Source organism: Condylura cristata, unplaced genomic scaffold, assembly GCF_000260355.1.
Source record: "Condylura cristata isolate star-nosed mole 26May11 unplaced genomic scaffold, ConCri1.0 scaffold00014, whole genome shotgun sequence".
Classification (NCBI taxonomy): Eukaryota; Metazoa; Chordata; class Mammalia; order Eulipotyphla; family Talpidae; genus Condylura; species Condylura cristata.
Genome location: NW_004567115.1, coordinates 16,793,706 through 16,801,378, shown reverse-complemented (window position 1 = coordinate 16,801,378; position 7,673 = coordinate 16,793,706). Strand labels below are relative to the sequence as shown.

Here is a 7,673-nt window from a genome sequence, read left to right as displayed (position 1 = left end):
GGGGAGAGGGAAGTGCACTGGACTATGGTGATGGCACACGGATTATTTGGTGATGGAAAGCCCACAAGGATTACAACTGAGATGGAAAAAGACACAAAATGATGTAAAACAAAACAAAACAAAACAAAAACTATTATATTATCAAAAAAAAAGTTTTCCAGAGCCAGGAGAGGGCTGACAAGGGGTGTTTTCTGGTAGAGCTGGGGGTGATGGAGTTGGATGAATGGCGGTAATGCTTAGGGACTTTCTGCAAACCACCAAGACCCTTGACAGAGAGTAGGTGGGGGGCAGAGGGCCGTGCAAATGGCTGGGAGCCAGCTACTTTACTTCTCGGTGTGCATGCCATGCCAATTCGTTTTTAGTCTATATCCCTGTTCAGCTAAGAATTTTTCTTGTTGGGTGGCAGAGCAACATGAAGCTAAATTAGGTTTGATTTGCTGATTTTGTCCCCCTCCTTTGCCCGCCCCCTATGAGAGGGAACAGTGAAGGGTCAAGCAGGCAGCGTCATGTTTACATTTTGTAAGAACACTCAGGCAGCAGCAGGGAAGATGGACTTGGATGGAGTAAGAATGGAGTCGGGAACCACACTGACGTAATCCAGACAATAAACGATGGAGGATTTGAGGGTGAAGGAAACAGTCAGACTGTCTGTGAAGTGGAAGCCTGGGCCACCCAAATCTCTGTGGGCTTCAGTTCCTTTGCTGGATGTGGAAAGCATGGCATTTGATTTGGGTGTCTGAGATGGAATGAACTTTAACCCTGGTAGGAAGAAAATCCAAGCATATATTTTTAAAACAGTAAGTGGAAGTGACCAGAGGTTACTTTCAACAGGATTAATATATATGGTCTGCTGACTTAATGGGTTTACTAGGGTTGTTTAGCCACTGTCCTATGATGAATACTGAGTGAATTCTACAAGATATACAGTCTTACTTTTGTAAATAATATCATTTGCACAGAATAAAGTTCCCCAGTTGTTCCTACATTTGGAAGGGTCTTGTAGAAAAAAGAGACTTTATAAATATCTAGTAGCTTCTCACCCCTTTAAAATATTGAAAGGATAAATGATGCTGAAGCGGCTTCCTTGCATCATGAATTATGTATGTAGCATGTGTGCCCTGGCTGTGCATATCGAATCGTCCTTTGTTCAAGCTTATTTTCAGTGGTGGGACTTGTAAAAGAAGAGGTCAAAGCAAATGCATTAGAACGATCTGTTTGGTGCAGAATGATCTTTTTTTTTTTTCCTGTCCTAATCTATTAGTTGCTTTTGTTTGTGCTTTGTTTATTCATTATCAAATTGGTCTTCTGTAGGTGGGATTTGGGCATCAGTGGGAGGAAAGGCCCCTGTGGAGTTAACAGTTGCGGGTCAGGGAACAACAGCACACAGAACTGGCATATCTTTTCTTGGTTCCTCAGTGGATCTCTCTTTTGCACCTTTCTTATGTTCTTCAAGATCACTCTATATATGAAGTGAATCCGGACACTCTATATAAAGAGTGAGTCAGGCTTAACAACTTCGTAAACTAATAATAATATAACAGAATAGGGCCCTCCCTAGCAGTGCACCAGTTAAAGTGCAGCACTGCAAAGCTAGATGCAGCTTTAGCACAAGTTCAATCCCTGACCAGGGAACTGACCTCACATGGCACAGCTGACCTCTCCTGTCTTGTCCACTACTTCCCTCAGCAGTGTACTTTGTCAGTCTGCCTGTTCTGCTCCCCATGCTGACTCTGGTGAATCCTCTCACGCTCCACACATCTGGCCTTACCCCAGTTCTATATGCATACATAAATAAACCTTAAAAAAAAAAAAGAATAAATTGGAAAAAGTTACTTAAAACATGCTCATGATCTTTTCTCCTATTTTCTCCAAATGCTAAGAGCAATTAAAGAGGATTGAAACACCCAGAAAGACAATAGAGAATTGTGTTGTTCCTTCTTTCTTTCTGCTCTTCTAGCAAAATTTCTTCTAGACTCTAAGTACGATGTCAGTGGTGCTGTTTAAATTTCCCATAAGAAGTAATGATGAATGCAAGGGGAAATCCATCACCGCTTTTCTTAGTCATTCATAATGTCTTTCTACAGTGAAAGCCCCTACCTACTTGATGAAGGTGGATCCTCCCACCTGGGAGCCAGCTACTTCTTGTTGTGAAAGCCATGCCAATTCATTTCTACAGTGAAAAGACAGAGGTGTCAGGCCTGGCCCACGGGAGTACATGGGAAAAGGTCTGCACGCCACTGTGAGCTGGTGACTGTATCATTTTCCCTGAGATGCTCATTTGCGGGGATGATCCCAGGCAAATGTCCAAGTAGTGGCTGCAGATTCAGGTGAGCACATGTCCCGCTGGCCACTGCTGCTTGGAGGGACGCGTCTGCCAAGGACTGCTTCCATGCGAGTCAGCTTTCATTTTATAGTCACTTGACAACTGCTGGGGCTCTTCTTCTGTGTAGTTAATTATGGTTTTATCTTGCAGTTGATTTCTTAAAAATCTTTGCAACAGTATTTAATTTGGTTTGTAGTAGTTAGAAGGCACACCAAAGTGCTCATACAATATGGAGAAATGGGATCGCTTCTAAAGTTAACACATAGGTAGGTAGTTGTCAGAATATTTCTGTGGGGCCCTCCCTGGTGGTGCTACAGGTTAAAGCGCAGCACTGTGAAGCCGCTTTAGCGTGAGTTCGATCCCCAGCAGGGATACCTGGCAGGGGAGGAGACCCACATGGCACGGCAGACCTCTCCTGTATCACCAGCTGCTCCCCTCAGTGGTGTACTTTGTCGATCTGCCTTTTCTGTTCCCCACTCTATCTCTGGTGAATCCTTTCACCCCCACTGTACCTGTGGCCTGTACCCCAGTTCTGTAGGCATAAATAAGTAATTCTTTTTAAAAAATTATTTCTGTGATTCATCTGAGGCCTCCCGGCAAGGTTCTGGCACTGGAGATCCATGGGGTCACTCTCAGATCCTGGCCTCTATGGTCTTAACCTAGAAGGGAGCAGCGACATGTGAACAGCTACAGTGATGGAAAAGTGAACCTGGACAAGATTCTGTAAGAGCCAGAGAAGAAAGAATCTTCAACCAAGCTGGTTGTGGAGACCGTAGAATTCCATTTATTAGCCTTTGGGAAAGGCATATTATGAGTAAAGGAAGTTATAAATGGACACTTTTCCTCTAGAGAGCTCATCAGATCCTGGGGCTGATTATCTTTTACTAAAAAAAAATATAGTAATAATTTTGGAGGTCCTGTTAGCACATTCTCATATAACAATACTTTGCATTGTTTTTAATCCTGGGGTTGAATTAATTTTTAACATATTGATTATTTGAAAAAATTCTTTCTCTGTGAACCATATAAGGAGATACATCTGTACCTCTTTAAGTCTTTATACTATTTCAGATATGCTTTTTACTTTCGCTGTTTTGGGAATAGTTAAAACATACTTTCAATAGTTGGAGACTATGTTTTTCATTTGTGCTATAAAATGTAAGAGAAAGTTCATATGGTGAAGAATCTGTAATACTGGCAACCATTGTGATTTTAATAAAACTAACCTTTGCTAGCACAGACTTGAAGAACTCAGTCTTCCTCAATCTGAAATTGCACTTTCCCCTTCTTATTACACTAATGCATCTTAGCAATATAGGATGGATTTCAACTATATTCTGTGTAGCTGAATTGTATACTGAAAAGTAGATCAGCTAGCCCATCTTCTCCCCTTTACCTCTTTCTAAATTTCTGGTTAGTTTTTGTAAGTGATGGAACTTATACTTTTAAAATGGTCTTATATCTGATATATATTGCCCCATTCTCTAAAGAAGGCTAATATGCAAGAAAATTGTACTTTCTTGACTTATGTATTCATATCATGATTTTATTTTAGGATTCTTTGAGATAAGAAGCTTATTGGGATTATTTACAAGACCACAGTGACCCAACTTATAATATGAACATTTTCTGTCTCATTCATGCATTTCTCTCTCCCACAGAAAATAAATGAAGTGATCACCATGTGAGTATATTGGAGATTGGAGAAAGGAAAGAAAATCACTTTCTTTCCTTTCAGGCCACTGAATCTTTTTAGCAGTTCTGAGTGATCTTCACTAAGTAACCATGACCCTCTCCTAAGTCCTCATTTAAATGTGTCTGAGTTTTAGATCCTAAAAAATAACGATCTGTGTGGAGTGCTTGGCTTGGGGCAGGCACACTGCCTGTACAGTGACAGGCACCACAGAGTGTAAAGAGTAACTTTCTTAGCTACCTGGCTCTCTTTTCCCATCTCCTTTTCACTTCGAGAGAGAGAATAATTAAAACCTCTTCAGCAATGAGTAAAACTTTCCAAAGTTGTGCAGCCAAGTGCCAGAAGACCCAGCATTTAGGAATCGTCTTCATCATCTTTTTGTGCAGTTGGCAGGGGCTGGCGCTTTTTCTGTGCCTGCATCTGAGGAGAACAGCCAGGGCAGAAGGAGCCGGGAGGGGTATGACGGACATGCTCTGCGGCAGAATAATCCTCTCCTCATTGTCCTGTCTTTCAGAGTAAAACAAGGGTGCACCAATTGTTTTATGTAAACCAGGCTTCTGACCCTTGTGGACAATGAAAATTAAATTCCTCTAAGATTCTCTGTCCAGTTTTGGTTCCAAAAGTAATTGGACTGAGGGGCTGTATGGTTCAAGAGTGCTGACTTGAGTTTTGTAGTAATTTTTAGGGATTTCAGAGAAGGTCTGGGCAACTTTGCTTGAACACGGCCAGCTGGGGCCCTGGCACAGATCACTTAGAAGCCCGTCGGAGTTGGTGAACTCGGGTGCTCGTCCTCCTCCACCCCTGCATCTGCTCTCTGCCAACACGCCTGTAATCATATTTTCAAGAGTTTCCACTTTTTGACTTTCGTCTTTTAAACAAAATGGAGTGAGAGTTTTGTTTGTTTGAATGAGGAAACTGGTTTGAAACTACTCATTCTGAGGCTCAAACATATACTTTTTTTTTTTACCTAGGTGAACTCCTAATGATTTATTTGAAAACTGGATATCCCTTTTAATAGCTAATATGTGACTTCTATGTATAGCTTTAAAAATTCAAGTAATCTTGTGGATAAGAAAATTTCCGTGCTTTGTTGTATAGTTTTATATCTGAAATCCTGTCTTCCTTCCTATCTTCTTAAACAGCACCTTAAGGCTGTAGATTAGTTTAAAGGTTAAATAACTGTCACACAACTATTCGAAGAGCTTTAATCCTGGATGCAAGGGAGAAAAATTTATTTTACATCATAAAATAAATTTCATAAAAATAAATTTCATATCCGCCTGTACAAAGTAAAGGAAGCAAATGGCTTATGGTATGCTCAGTTTTTCATCTGAGTTAAGCATCTTATTTTACCTCATTTTGCTTTAATTCCATTCAGTGGAAGCTTTATGTATCTCTACCACTTTCAGGGCATTCTGTTTGGAATTATAGTGGATGGATATAAAGATGAGTTTGATATTGCCCCTGCCCAAAAGAATTTAGATGATAAAATCGAAAGAGATGCGTAGACTTGGTCATAATCATGGATAAGGTATAGTACAAAAGAACTCAGTCATTGTTGCCATGGAAGCATCTATAAGAAGGTATTTGGGTTTTCCTACTGAAGAAATTAAGTGGTTTTGGACTTTTATATATAAATAGGTGTGCATATCTGAAGCAAGCATGAAAGCAAGACCAGCAATCCAATTTGCATGAACATTAGAGCTGTCTGTTATAAGGCAGCCTGACTTACCCAGCACAAGAGAAGTCTATCGAGTGCCCTTGTGTGGTGGGTGGCATCACACAGACTCTTCCTTTGGGTATTAATTGAGTTTTGAGTCACTAGTGCTAAGGAGGGTGTGATCAGGGTCTTCATAGTATCTTGTTTGTCCTGCAGAAGTGGTGTGCCTTCACCTAACCTGAAGCATCATTGCTTGCAGAAGTGGTGGCAGGGACTCCACGCAGCATTGAATGAAGAGCCCTGGGTCCATCTAAGCCACATCTGGAGAATTCAGTGCAACTGTGTGTTTAGGCTGTTTAACGGATGCCACGCTTGCTCAGCTTTCTATGTGGAGATCCATGTAAGCAAAAGGATACAGATAGGATGCATGCTTTATGTTTTCTAACAGTGGCAGATTTTCTCCTTTTTCTAGTAACTAAGCTCAGGAGACTGACAGGAAGGCGGGTGTTCTTGTGTGTGGATTAGAGCTGTCCTTGTGGTCAGAGACGAGATTGTTGACACACAGCACAGAGTCTGTTATCGTTGGACAGCTGCCACAGAAGAGAGTGTACCCGAGAAGTGCGGTTATGTAAGTGGGATAGGTTTCCATGTTTTGTTCTGTGTTCTCTTTATGGGATCTCAGGGCTGTGTATGTGCTGCCCCTGACAATAGCCTTTGCCCTTGATGGAGGATTTGCAGCTCTGAGAGGAAGCAGGCTTATCCAGTAGTGTTGCTGATGGCAGTAGACAAGAGCACAGGCTTTAGAGCCAGCCACATGTAGCTTCAAATCCCAGCTCCTCCACCCAAGGTTCATCATTCTGGGTGAGCTATTTAATTTGGAGCTGACTCTTTATCTGGGAAATGGGATGAATACTAAATATCAGCATTGTTGAAAAAAGGATAGTAAGTGCTAATATACCTTCTTTAAAACATTATTTAAAAAATTAGCATGTTCTGTAACTGACCTTTTGGGGTATACAGTTCTACGAGCTTTAACTCATTTATAGACACATGGGATAACTATCACAATCAGGGTACCGAGAAATTCTGTTAACCCCCAAAACTCCATTGTCTACCCTTTATGCTCATACCTTTCACCCATCACAAAGACTTTTTCTTGAAAAGGACTTGGGCTTCACCTGTGGAAATATAATCCCACACATTGGAAAAGCTAAACTCCAGGAAACTGAATTCTAGAATGACTTCCTCAGCTTTGCGATTCTTTCTAATGAAATCATCCATTGACACAGAATTTGAGAAAACAGTATTTTTATATACATTTGACATTAGCTCCAACAAGGTCATAAACTCACATGCTTGTTTATAAAATTCTTTACCTTCTTAGTAAGTCAGAGTTCTATGAAAACTTAACCTGCCCTTAGGATACTTGCATTTTAATTTAAAAGACAAAGTATACACAAGGCTTCTTGTCAGTTATAGATTGAATTGTGTCCCCCATGTCTCTCTCCACCTCCAGTAATGTGCCTGACATAATGGGTTCAGTAGATCCTTAGTAGAAGCCATAGTAAAAAGCCACCTGTGTGTAGAGACCAGACATGCCAAGTGTATGTTCAGATATGTGCACCATCAGAGGACACAGAAGGGCACACAGGTAGGTCACAGAATCTGTCCAACTCCTAGTTCCCTAGGGAATGTAAATCTGCAAGTTGGGACTCCTGATGAATCGCTTGCCAGTTCAGAGTTGCCGGTGACTGTTAGAGTTGAATGTGTCCCCTCCAATGTATGTGTTGAAGTCCTAAGTCCTGGTACCTCAGAATGTGACCTTATTTGGAGACTGGTGTTCTCATAAGGAGAGGAAAGTCAGGAGAGGGACAAGCACCCAGGGAATACACGTTCCTCTACAAGCCCAGGAGAGTGACATGAGACATGTTCTCCCTCACCCTTCTCAGGAGGACTTGACCTGCCAGCCCCTGGGTTTGGGGCTTCTGGTTCCAGAA

General features: G+C 41.5%; 1 protein-coding gene across 3 annotated transcripts in view; it reads left to right on the top strand.

Moving 5' to 3' along the window:
* The window catches only part of MFHAS1 (malignant fibrous histiocytoma amplified sequence 1), a 76,242-nt gene that overhangs the window by 17,750 nt on the left and 50,819 nt on the right, over window positions 1-7,673 (top strand). The gene's annotated exons all lie outside the window — the stretch shown is intronic.